The following is a 12,971-nucleotide window of genomic DNA, read 5'->3' on the forward strand; positions in this document are numbered from 1 at the left end:
CTCCAGAGCGATCCTTCCTGTGCCCCTGGCTGTGCACGGGGAAACTCTGCGCCCCTCAATCCTCTCGGCTCCCTGGGGGTGACTCTTTCTTCTAGGACCTTCTGCCCGCTGCACCCCACGGGGGGACAGAGAGATGGGAACACTCTGTGGACACCCCACGGAAGGGAGAAGAGAGGGACTGGCAGCCCACAGGGGATGCAGAGGGATGGGGGACCTGCAGGGGGACACCCCACACTGGGGACAAGGGGTGGAGCACAGGCAGGGGGGGAATGGACAGAGGGATGTGCACCCCACAGAAGGATGAGGAACATTGTGGGGATGTGGATGCCCATGAGGGTGTCACCCTCAGGGAACAGCGGGGCGGGAGGAGGCACAGTTGGATGACACCCCAGAGAGAGGATGGTGACATCCCACTGAGGATCGGTGGGGATTAGGGGGGACACACTAAGGTGGATGGGACATGGGTGAGGGGACATCATGCTGGCAGCCATGGGTGCGGCTAGGACGTGAGGTGCACAGTGGGGTGAAGCCTGCGGGGGAGTGGTGGGACATGGAGGGGGTACGAACAGGATGACATCCGTGGAGGTGGATGGGACACGGGGGACACACTCCAATCCCATCCCTGTGTGACCTGAGGGGTTGGGACACCACGGTGACACTCGGGTGGGGGGAGGGCGGGGCGGGGGGGGGAAGCTGGGACACGGAGGGTGACACACCACAGCAACAGCCCTGTCAGCTGTACAGCCCACGGACGGCACAGCACAGTGACACACATGGGGGCATCTGGGACACGAGGGGATACACCACGGTGACACCCACGGGGACAGCTAGGACACGGGGGAGGGCGGGCACACCACGGCTACACCCGTGACGGGGGGGGGGGGTAGATGAGCCATGGGGGTCACAGCGGGATAAACCCCGCAGGGGGTGGGTGGGACACGAGGGTCTCGCTCTGTCGCCGCCCGCGGGGTCGGCCGGCACCCGGCTCGGCGGGGTGACCCCGGTGGGGGCGGCAGAGCCCCCGGGGATGGGTGTAGCCGCTCGGCGATGGGGGTCGGGCGAGCCGGGGCGGGGGAGGTTCGGCAGTGCGGGCGGCGCGCGCGCGGGGCGGCGGGGGGCGCGCGCGGCGTGTCGTGTCGCGGCGTGTCGCGGTGTCCGGCGGCGCGGGGCGCTCGGCCCGGTCCGGTCCGGGTTTTGCCGGCAGCCGCGGGCAGCGGCGGCGGCGGCGGCAGCGCCGTGCAGCGCGGAGCGGGGGCTGCGCACTCCCAGAGCGAGCGGCGATGTGGAGGTGGGTGTGCGGCGGCGGCGAGGCACCGAGCCCGCCTCGGCTACCCGGCCCCGGCCCCGGCCCCGGGCAGGTGCTGACCTCCCCTCCCTACCCCGCTCCCTTCCCCTCCTGCCCCCTTCCCGGCGCCCGGGCAGCCCCCGCCGCTCCCGGCAGCGCTGCCCGCAGCGCGGCGGCTCCCGGACCGCCGGTCGGTGCCGGCCCCCGGGGCGCTCCGGCGGCGGAGTTGGGGTGGGGGGTGTCGGGGGGCTGTCGGAGAAAGGGGAGGTGGTGGAGAAGAAAAAAGTTTGGCGGGGGGATCCGCGGCTCGCCCCGCTGCCCGGCGCCGTGCCCGGGCTGCCCGCGGCGGCGGCGGGGCCGGAGCTGGCCGCCTGCCCGCCTGCCCGCGTCGGGCCCGGCCGGTGCTGCCTGCGCGGCGCCCGAGCGGCCCCGCCGCTTCCCGGGGATGGGAGGGGAGGGGGGGCGAACGTCGGGGTAACGAGCAAAGTTTTTCTCGGTGCGACCGAACCCCGCTGCCGGTACCCGCAGCCCGGCGGGGATGCGCCTGGAGCCGCGGGGAGGGATGGAGTGAACCCCCCTACGTCTCCCCCCGCCGCCCCGGACCGCCGCGGCAGCGCCCGGTGGTTTCCCGGGTGACAATGGTGGCGGCGGGGCCGGGGGGCGGCGGGGGCGGCGGCGCCGGGGGGAGGCGGTGGGCAGCGGGGCTGGCACTGCCACCCGCGGCGGGGCTGGCGTGGGGGGCGCAGGGGGGACCCCCACCCGGCGCCGGTGTCCGCGCGTGGGTCGCTGCCGCCTCCCCGGGGTGCGCCGGGCTCCCGCGGCAGTTTGGCTCCGCCGCCGGTGCCCGGGCGCGAGGTGGCCGTGGGAGCGGCGCCGCTCGCCATCGCCCAGCCATGTGCGACAACTCACCCAACTTTATCATCCCCCCATTCCCAGCGAAGCCCCCCCCGCCCGCCCGGCTTCGCCGTCAGAAGGTTTTGGGATTCCCAAACCTCCTGCTCCCCCCACCCGCGGCGGGGAGGGTGCCCCACTCACCCCGACACCCATCGAGCCACTGCGATCGCACCGTGGAACATCTCTCGTTCGCACCGGCGTGGGTGCCACCAGCCCCAAAACCACCGTGGGGGCTGTAGATTGTACCCGAATTTGGGAATTACGGCCTCAAACTCCTCCGAACCGCGGCCCCATGCGCCCCACGGGGGTGTGGGGTGTTTTTCTGTTTTTTTTTTCCTGTTGTTGTTTTTGGGTTTTTTGGGTTTTTTTTTCCTTTTCCTTTTATTTTAATTTTATTATTCCTATTTTTTTTGTTTTTTTCCACCGCATCCCGCAGCCGGCAGCGTCCTTCCTGCGGAGCCGGGGCTGCTTCGGGTCGGGTTATTCTTTGCTGGGATGATTGATTGGGGAGAGGAGGATGGGGGGGATGGCATGGGGGGTTAGGGGGTGGGATGGGGATTGTGGGGGGGCCATCCCACGCACAAACAAAGCTGCGCACACATCCTGCGGTAACGGCCCCGCGTGTGCGCTGACCCGGCCGGGCAACCTTCACCCCCCGCCGCTCCCAGCCGGGGGGGCAGGGGGAATGATGGGGGATGCCGTGCTGTGGGAGGGCGGGTGAGGCCGGCTTTGAGGGGGGCGTGGGGGGATGCCCATCCCGGCTACCTGGGGCGCGGAGCCGGGGCCGGCGGAAGTTTTGTTTCTCTGGAAACGGGCCCTGCTGTGTCAGCGGCCCCTTTGTGCCGCTTTGTCCGCGCCCCCCGGCCCCCAACCCGGCGGCGGGGCCGCACCTGGGGCTGCGGGGGGACGGGGACCCCTCCGGCCTCGCCGCCCGCCCCGGCCCCCAGCGTTCCCCGGCCCCCGCTGCTGCCCGCGGGCTGCGCTGCATCCCCGGCGGGGCCGAGGCGTGGGGGGTCGGATGGGAAAGGCGGGGGGGGGGGGGTGACTCTCCCCGAGGTCCCGCTCAGCGGGAGCGCTGGTAGGCATGGAAACCTCGCTCCGTCCCTCCGTCTGTCCGTCCGTCCTTCGCGTTCCCCACGGGAAAAGCTTTGGGGAAACGGCTCCTCCAGCGGCCCCCCGCGAGGCCGCCGCAGCGCATCACCATCGGTGGCGGTGTCACCCCAAGTGTCCCCGCGCGGGGTACCCCCGGAGATGCCCCCGGCGCTGCGCCCCCCTCCCCGGTGCCGGTACCGGCGTCGCCCCGTCGCGCTGGCAGATGTCGCGCCCTGACCTCGGGGACGCCGCCTGGGGGGGGCCTATGGGAGGGATGTGGGGGGGGACACGGTGACGGGACGATGGGGACGGGGACGCGCCGGCGTGTGACAACAAAAGCAAAGTAACAAAGGACCCGCCGGTGCCGCTCAGAAGTTGGTCCCGGCGCCGTTCGGGGCTCGGTGGCCCCGAGGGCAGGGTCGGGGGGGGCTGTTTGCCTGGCGGGATGTGCAGGCAGCGGGTGGGGGGGGTTGTGCCGGGCGTCACGAATGTCCCCGTGTCCTCCCCCCTGCCTCGGCGAAAAGAGGCAGGAGCCGGCCGAGGCGTCCTTGACATGGATTTTGTGGTGGGGATGCGGGCAGCCGGCACCGCGCTGCCAGGCACTGCCCGCACCTCCTCCTGCCCGTGACACCAGGTGGGTGCACAGAGGAGAGGAGCTCTGGGTGCTACGCCTCAAAATTCAGCCTGTCCCTCCTCTTCCTCTTCTGTGGCAGAGGTTTGTGCCAGAGGAGACGCTGTGGAGGTGTGGGGGGTGTTTTGGGGATCCCCGGCCGTGGGGGTCCCTCAGCCCCCAGCGTCTCCTGGTGTCACCAGGACCTTTCCAGGCAGGTGGCAGCAGTGCAGGTGCTGCTTGTCTGTGACCTGGGGATGCTGCAGGGTTTGGGGGTGACATCCCCTCCCCAAAACTGTCCCCTCTGATAAATCTCCTGTGTGGGGCTCTGGGGGGACAGCCGAGTCCAGGGTGCTTGGCCCTCACGGCCAGCACCTGGCACCTCCTGGTGCGTCCATGCAAGGCTTGGCTGAGGTTGGATCCAGCCCCAGCTGGTCCCAGACCCTCCACCTCCCCCAGCAGGGACGTTCCCCGGGGTGGCCACAGCGGGTGTCGCCGTTCTCCTGCCTCGGTGTTTTGTTTTCCCAAATCCCAGCTGTAGGAACAACCTCTTGATTAAGTGTATTAATAGTTAAACTTTCAGCTCATAGCTTAAACTCACCAGACCACGAAAAGCTCCCTCCTTTACTCATGCTCTGGTGCTCAACTAAAATATTGCACTCAAAAGGCTTTTTTTTTTCTTTTTTTCTTTTTTTTTTTTTTTTTTAAATTTTCTCCTTTCCCCTTCCTTTTCCCCTGACTCAACTTTGACCCCTGGGAGCATGGGGGGTCTTGTGGAACTCCCAATTGTCACTGCTGCCCCTTGCAGCCCCTCCTCTGCACAGAGCCCAGGCATGGAGCAAGGGTATCCCCAAAGTGATTTGTGCTCTTGAAACTCTAGGTTGGGGAGGAGGATGGGAGCCACTGCCCCAGGAAGAGGCTGGCTCTCCATCCACTTGGGGACATGAGAATGGGTGGGCTGTGGTGGCTTGGGAAAGGATGGAGAAGCTGGCAGTAGATGATGTGTGGCATTGGCTGTTTTCTTGCCAGGCAGGTGATGGGGAAAGAGGAAGGGGGGAAGTTCAACCATGCCAAGTGCAAGATCTTACACCTGTGTGGGGACAGTCCCAGCCCCAGCACAGCTGTGGGAATGGACGGGCTGGGAACAGCCCTGCAGAAAATGACTGGGGGGTGCTGGTGGGTGACAGATGGGACATCAGCCAGCACTGTGCACCTGCAGCCCTGAAAGTCAGGTGTATCCTTGTCTGCACCACGGGCAGCAGGGTGAGGAGGGGGTGCTGCCCCTCTGCTCTGCACTGGTGAGACCCCCGTGGGGCACCACATCCAGCTGTGGGGTCCCCAGCACAGACAGGTGTGGGGCCTGTTGGAGCAGGTCCAGAGGATGCCACAGAGATGGTCCAAGGGCTGGAGCCTCTCTGCTCTGGAGACAGGCTGGGGATCTTGAGACTGGAGTAGAGAAGGCTACAGGGAGACCTAGAAGCTCCTTCCAGTGCCCAGAGGAGTTTGAAGAGAGCTGGAGAGGGACTTTGGACAAGGGCCTGGAGTGACAGGACAAGGGGTGAGGGTTTTAAACTGTAACAGGTCAGGGTTAACTTGTAGACAGGGAAGAAATGTTTTACACTGAGGGTGGGGGGGCCCTGGCACAGGCTGCTCAGAGAATCTGTGGCTGCCTCATCCCTGGAAGTGTTGGAGGCCAGGCTGGATGGGGCTTGGAGCAACCTGGGACAGTGGAAGGTGCCTCTGCCCATGGCAGGGGGTTGAAAGGAGAGGAGCTGTAAGTTCACTTCCAAACCATTCTGTGATTTGGTGCAGGGAGCAGTGGTGTGGGAGGGCCAGGAGGGAAGAAGCCTGTGGGCAAAGGAGTGGCTGGAGGAGGAACCACCTCCAAAGGTGGCCAGTGGGAAATGCCAGGCTGGAGTGGAGGCAATGTGAGTTGGCTGCTGCTCAGCAGTGGCTCTGCCCTGGGGATCAGCTCTGCAGCTGCCTTTGCCTTCAGCAGAGGGACGTGTCCTGGTGGGGAGGTTGGGACTCACCATCCCGGGGGGCCCTCTGGGGAGCATCAGGACATGTGCGTGAGGGGCAGCCTGCATCCCTACCCATGTCCTGTGTCCCTTGGGACACCCATGGGGCTGGAGCCCCAGGAGAGCTCCAGGGACAGCAGGCAGCAGAACGGTGTGACCCCAGTGAGTGGCTGAGGATAACCTGTGCGTCCCTTTGCCTTTGGGAAAGTCCAAAGGGCACGTTTACCCTGGCCATGGGCCCTCAGGCACCTGACATCCACAGTCAAAAAGCTCTGGGGTCTGTCAACATCTCAGTGCTGGTGATGTGCCCACCCTATAGTCTCTCCTTTTGGGGTGCTGGAGTGCTGGTGCCTTATATCCTTAGAGTGATTTCATCCCTGTTGTCTTTTCCCATGGCTTGCAAGCAGGTGGAGTGTGTAGATGGTCTGAGATGACAGCCCGTGCTGCACATGGGTGGCAGCCTGTGATTATGTGGATAAAAGGATTTTTGAGGTCAGGAAGTTTTCCTTGGTGTCCCTGGTTTCCACCATCCATGGTTGTGGCATGGAAAAGGGACTGGACTAATGGCTCCCAGGCTGTGAGCTCACCTTGGGATGTGTGGGTCTGGCTCGATGTCCTTGTCCTGGAACAGTGTCACTGGTACCAAAGCATCTTCCATTGCCTGAGCCGGGACATCCTTTGTGCTGGGAAGATGAGGCTGCATCACCTCCCCACAGTGATGCTGACAGTGTCGTGGCCCGGGCACGGGAGGATGTGTGTCGGCCATGACCCTGGAAGTGGTGGCAAAGAATGAAAAAAGAAAAGCTGTTTTCTGATTTTCCAAGCAGGATGTGCTTTTCCATCTCCACCCTCCTGGCTCCGAGAGGTGGGAGCTGGAAAAGGACTCGGGTTACTGGCCCTGCTGTGTGACAGCCCTGTGGTATTTTGGTGGGGGCACGGTGTGGGTGATGGGTGGGACCTGCCCACGGGGTGAGATGTACTCTGTCATTTCTGAGTCACTTCCAAGATGGGCTTCATCCCCAGGGATTGATTGTCACCTGGGGTGGTGGCAGGGCTGGGAACAGTGCTGTCCTGGTCCTGTGAGTGACTGCAGTGGGTTCTGGTGGCTGCTGCCACCCATGATACCCTCGGCTGACCCTGGCATACTTTTGCTCAGCACATGCTGAGCTTCCTGGGTATGGTGCCTGCTGGAATGAGGACTGGCTTTGTGCTCAGGTGTGATGACACTGGGCATGTTCCCCTCTGGCCTGCTCTGGTGCTGCTCTCCCTGATCACCTCCTAGTTTATGGGTGATTGAATGGTTGGAAGCAGCTCTCATGTGATGGATGTTTTGGTTTTGCCTTGGCAGATCTGCCTTGAGCCCATGCCTGTGCTCCAGCTTTTTCTAGGGATATCTGGGCAGTATCTATCACCCACAGTCTTCCATGTGGACTTGTTGTCCATGCCTAACCAAGCAATGCAGCTCCATCCACGCAGCTTCTGGGTTCTCTCTTGGTGTCCCCAGGGGTCTTGGTGTCATTGGCTCTCACTTCTTTTTGCTAGGACTTGCCCTTACGGTTTTTGTGTCTCTTTTTCTCCCTCAGAGATGGGATTTTGGGGTCCAGGTCAAAGCCCAGTGTCTCATTTGAACATCCTGAAGGTTGAGATGTTCTCAGTTGAACATCCCAACCCTGAAAGGTCCCAAGTGTTTGCAGATCCAGGTGGTCTTACCCTGTAAGAGCTCTTATTTCTCTGCACCCACTTGCTGCACAGAGGCAGCTTCCTCCTCTCCTGCCACTCCTGGACCTGGAGCAGGGCCAGGGAGGACCATTCATGCCCAAGCAGATTTGATGCCTTGGGAAGGGCAAGTGAGCTCTGCCCACAGATGATGCTTGGAGGCTCTGTGGGATCTTGCTCCTCCTGTAGACTCCTAAAACAGTTTGGGCAGGAAGGAACCTTTAATCTCACCTAGATACAACCCCTGCCATGGGCAGGGACACCTTCCCCTCTCCCAGGCTGCTCCAAGCCCCCTCCAACCTGGCCTTGGACACTTCCAAGGATCCAGGGGCAGCCACAGCTTCTCTGGGCACCCTGTGCCAGGGCCTGCCCACCCTCACAGGGAAGAGACCTGTCCAATCCAATCCCAAACTTTCCTCTTTTGGTTTAAAACCCTCACCCCTTGTCCTATCATGACAAGCACTGGTGAAAAGTCTCTCTCTGACTCTCCTGTAATCCCCTGTAAAATGCTGAAAGGTTTTTCAGCAGGTCCAGGCCTCACCTGGGCCATGGGGAGGTGGCAGTGACGGGTGGCCAGGACATGTGGCAGCACATTTGGTTATCCTTCCCCACCTTTCCCTTCTGCATCTGCATCGTGCCCTGCTGGGATCAGACAGGGAGGCAGATCCCAGCGCCCATCGCCCCCGGGGTGCCCGTGGCCACTGTCTGCCTGTGCCCCGCTGCCAGCCGGGGACTTTTCCCCCAGTTCCCGTAGGCGGCTGCAGCGGCGGCCGAGGATCCTGCCTGGGAGCCGGGAGCGCTCCTCTTGCCCTCTGCTTTACCTTCTGCATCTCACTAATCTGATGACCGGAGGTATGCGAAGCATTTCAAATATGGCCTCGTTAGCCGGCTCCGGACAGAGCACGCAAGAGCCGTTTCTTCACACTCCTATTCCAGCCGGCTGCCGTTCCCTCCTCCCCCGGGCATCCCGCTGCTGTTTGCCCCGTGCTGGCTGGGATCGGCACAGCCGGCTGAGCCCTTCCTGCCTGTCTGGGGAATGAATGTGTCCTGCTGGCCACCGGGTGGGTGTTGGGCTCTGGAACGATTTGGGAGCATCACTGTGTGCGTGGGCGAGGGGCGAGCGTGCGCCAGGGGCTGGGGTGTCCCCTCTGCCCCCACCCTTGGCAGGTGCCCAATCCTCCCACAGTGGACTCAGTCCCCTCAGGACCTGGAGGGGATCCTGTGGCATGTGTGACAGTGGTCTTGGGGAGTCTCGGGAAATCTGAAAGGCATCAGGGTGGGGGATGTGGAATGATAGGTGCTGGTTGGACACTGATCCGTTCTAGACTGGGCTGTCCCTCCCCACCTTTCCCTCCTGCATCCATGGGAAGTACCCGGTGTAGGGAGTGCACTGTGAGAATGCGTGCAGGGGAGGGGAGACCTTGGTATTCCCACGGAATGGGTGCTGTCCAAGGGGACTGCAGGCGTCTGGCTCTCCAGCATGGTCCTTGCAGAGGTGCCATGGGTCCCATCCCTGTGTCCCTGGGATGGCAAGCAGAGCATCCCATCCATCTATCCATCCGTGTCTGTCTGTCTCCCCGTTCCCTCCATGCCCTGGGTTGGCACAACGTGCTGGCTTGCTGGAAGGGGCTCCACTGTCACCCGTGCTGCCAGGCCTCTGCCTGCTCCCAGGGCCAGCACTGCTGGGGACCCTCCACTCTTGATGTCCCAGGTGTCCCCTGCCTCACCACGGTGACAGCATGAGCCTGGCACCGTCTTGTCTTCCCATTCCCAGCCTAGGGGAGGAAGCTGGGGCTGGGGGGGAAAAATAAGCGTGGAGGATGAAGCTGATGATGGTGGCTCTGGGCGCCCTTGGGGACAGCTGGCGTCCCCGGGGAGGGGATGCCATGGCCTGGCACAGCCGGGCACAGGGCTGGGAGCTGGACGCCAGGCGTTTGCGCTTTAATGCATCAGGACAGCTTGCAAATTCCAGGCTGGCGCGGCGAGGTGCCGGCCGCGGCGGAGCGTGCGCGGTGTCGCGGCGAGGGCCGCGCTGCCATAACCGGTTAGCTCGGCCAGCGCCGCCGGGGCGCGACGCCCGCGGGGGGCTCGGGGCCGGGCACGGCTGCTGGCAGCCCCCGCCTCCCGCCGAGCCCGGGCTGTGTGCGCGGCCCCCGCCGCTGCAGGGCTGGGGGACAGCCCCGCCGTGAGGGGGACACAGCCCGCCGTGAGGGGGACACAGCCCCGCCGTGAGGGGGACAGCCCGCCGTGAGGGGGACAGCCCGCCGTGAGGGGGACAGCCCGCCGTGAGGGGGACAGCCCGCCGTGAGGGGGACACAGCCCCGCCGTGAGGGGGACAGCCCCGCCGTGAGGGGGACAGCCCCGCCGTGAGGGGGGACACAGCCCCGCCGTGAGGGGGACACAGCCCGCCGTGAGGGGACACAGCCCCGCCGTGAGGGGACACAGCCCCGCCGTGAGGGGACACAGCCCCGCCGTGAGGGGGACACAGCCCCGCCGTGAGGGGGACAGCCCGCCGTGAGGGGGACAGCCCGCCGTGAGGGGGACACAGCCCGCCGTGAGGGGGGACACAGCCCCGCTGTGAGGGGACACAGCCTGCCGTGAGGGGGGACACAGCCCCGCCGTGAGGGGGGACACAGCAGGAGGTTGGTGTGGAAAGGGCAGATTTGTAGGAATCTCTGTCTCCCCTGTCTGCAGGGACCTCTGTTCCCTCTGTCCCTCTCCTGTCTGCAAGACCCTTGTCGTCCCCCCACATCTGCAAGGATCTCTGATCTCTCCTTCTGCAAGGACCCCTCTCCTCTGTCCCCCTCAATCTGCCAGGGTCCCTGTCCCCTCCTTCTGTGGGGAACCCTGTCATCCTTGTCCCCTCCTCATCTGCAAAGCCACCACTCCCCTTCTACAGAGCCCCCTGTCTCCTCATCAATAGGGACCCCTGACCCCACATCTTCAAAAACCCCATGTTCCCTCCTGGCATCCCTGCCCCCTGTCCTGCTGAGAACCCTGTCCCTGCAAAGCTCTGTGTCCCCCCATGCACAGTTCCCCTGTTGCCCCTCTCTGCAGAGCCTCCCATGCACAAAGCCCTCTGCTCTCCCTGCCTCCCTTCTGCAGAGCCCCGTGTCCCCCCATCCACAGGGATCCCAGAACCCCCACATCCATAGGAATTCTTGTCCCTACATCAGCAGCTCCCCAATCCTCCCATCTGCAGGCCTGGGGTGATTCCCAGTCCTGCCCCACGAGGGATGTCCTGGAGGTTGTTCAGGGGCAGCTGGTGCCATCTAAATCCCTGGGAGAGGGGGTGATTTTACATCTCTACACACGGGTAAACTGAGGCAGGGAATGGCAAGGAATCCTCTCTAAGAAGTGGTTTCTCTCCCCGAATATTTCCCCCCAAATCTGAGCCTGTCAGTGGAGCCCAGACCCCCAGGCTTTGCTCCTATCTCCTCACTACCATGTAATCTCCCTCCCCCCACCCTCACATTCAGATTCCTTAAATAAAAAAAAAGCCTTTTAAAACATGAATTGCCACCTCGTTGGGAAAAATTGGAGTCACCTGGAGTGCTAATCCCGAGGCACCCTGGGGCTATGGGTGCTTCCTGGACTCACTCCCTCGGGGCTGGTGGAGGAGGGGGCCCTTTGCTTTGCGAAGGCGTTGGGGGATTAGTGGGAGGATTGGTAAATCTGACCCCAGGTAAAGATTAAGACCCAAAAAAAAAAAAAAAAAAAAAAAGGACAATCGTTGTGTTTTTTCCCCCGTGCCTGATGCACCGTGAAGATTAAACTGGGATGAGTCTGTGCGGCAGCCAGTTCGATTAGAGGTGGGGGACGGCAGAGAGGGATGTGGATGGGGCAGGGATGGGGGCTGTGTCTGGGGGTCTGGAGATGACAAAGCTAGGGGGAATGGGGGAGCTGGGGGGCCTGTGGCCAGTCCCCGGGGGTCCCCAGGCTGCCTGTGCTTGGTGCTTTGGGGGACAACCATATCCATAACCACTGCCAGCCTGATCCTGGAAATAGCTGGCACTGGGTTGTGTGGGAGCAGCTTCAGCAGCTCATCCCAAAGGCCAACAGCTCAAGGGATAGGGCTGGAAAGGACGCTGGCAGTGGGGAGTAAGTCCCCCATTAGATTGGCTGTGCTCTCATCCCACCCAATGTCCCTGGTCTGCATCCCACAGACCATCCCACCATGCAGCCATCTCCAAGGATAACCAGGGACTGCCCCCATCCTCCATTCCCAGCAGAGCTCTGGGAATCTTCTCTATCCCGCTGGTGATGCTCCCCTGGGAAATGATGGGAAAGGGGACAAGGAGCTCCCCTCCAGGACACAGAGTGAGGGACATGTCCCTTCCCACAGCCAGGGTGTTGGGAAGGGATGGCTTCCCTGCCATGGTGCTCCTGTGTCCTTCTGGTGAGAAAAAAGGGGCAAAGGAAGTTGGGGAAACCCCCTCAGGGATATCTGGCCATTCTGAAGGACCGTGTGAGCAGTAGGTGTACTGGGAGGAAACTGGAATAGCTGTCCCTGGGGAGGACCATGGAGTTGTTGATCCCTTCTTTGGGATAAGGCTTCTGGGGGGCTGAGCACTGGCTTGTGGCTCAAGCAGCATTTTGAGGTGTTCAGCAGTAGGTCGAGGGGCTGGGCATCATTTTGGGGAGCTGGCAACTGGTTTGGTGGTCAAGCAATGATCTGGCTTGGGGGTCAGACCAGATTTGGGGCTTGCTGTTTTGCGGGGCTGAGCATCAACTTGAGGCTCAAGCACTGGTTTGGGGGCTGAACTCCAGTTTGGGGTCTGGGCAGCAGCTCAGTGGCTGGCTGAGGGGGCTGGGCACTGTCTTGGGAGTCAGGCACTGTTATGGAAGGCTGAGCACCATCTCAGGGGTCAAACACGTCAGGGGTGCTCAGCACCTACTCAGGGGTTCAGTGCTGGTTCGGGGGGATGAGCCCTGGCTTGGGAGTTGGGCACTGTTTTGGGAAGCTGAGAGCCAGTTTGGCGACTAAGCACCAGTTTTTGTGGCTTAGCACCATTTTAGGGGGCTGAGTACTGGCTCAGAGGTTGAACAGTGTTTTGGGGGGTGGTTTAAGCGCTGTTCCAGGGCTGACCCCCAGTTTGAGGGGCTGGATCCTTCCTGAGAGGGCTGGGGGGGGGCCCAGTGAGGGTGTGATCCCGTCTCCTGTCCCATAGTGGGGTTTGGCAGTGCCAGGGCAGGGGGTTGTTCCTGCTCTGTCTTTATTCCCTGTCCTCAGCACAGAGGAGCCTCTGGCTGGGGAGGAGCAGGCAAAGCTGACTCTGGGTCCCCTTGCTGCGCCGAGTGTCTGGGCCTGTCCCAGCCCTTCCCTGCCTCAGTTTCCCTCCTGCAGTAGAAG

The 12,971-nt window shown here is 63.0% G+C and overlaps 1 protein-coding gene across 2 annotated transcripts in view; it reads left to right on the forward strand.

Moving 5' to 3' along the window:
• Positions 1-1,260: 1,260 nt before the first annotated feature.
• The window catches only part of CXXC5 (CXXC finger protein 5), a 36,625-nt gene continuing 24,914 nt past the window's right edge, over positions 1,261-12,971 (forward strand). Inside the window, exon 1 of one of the 2 annotated variants that reach the window (XM_066197304.1) lies at positions 1,261-1,288. The gene's annotated coding sequence lies outside the window, so the exon portion shown is untranslated. Of the gene's footprint in view, positions 1,359-12,971 lie in introns of both variants that reach the window. The other variant, XM_066197305.1, reaches the window with a different exon arrangement.

Source organism: Chamaea fasciata, unplaced genomic scaffold, assembly GCF_029207755.1.
Source record: "Chamaea fasciata isolate MVZ Bird 193981 ecotype frontalis unplaced genomic scaffold, bChaFas1.0.hap1 SCAF_15, whole genome shotgun sequence".
NCBI lineage: Eukaryota > Metazoa > Chordata > Aves > Passeriformes > Sylviidae > Chamaea > Chamaea fasciata.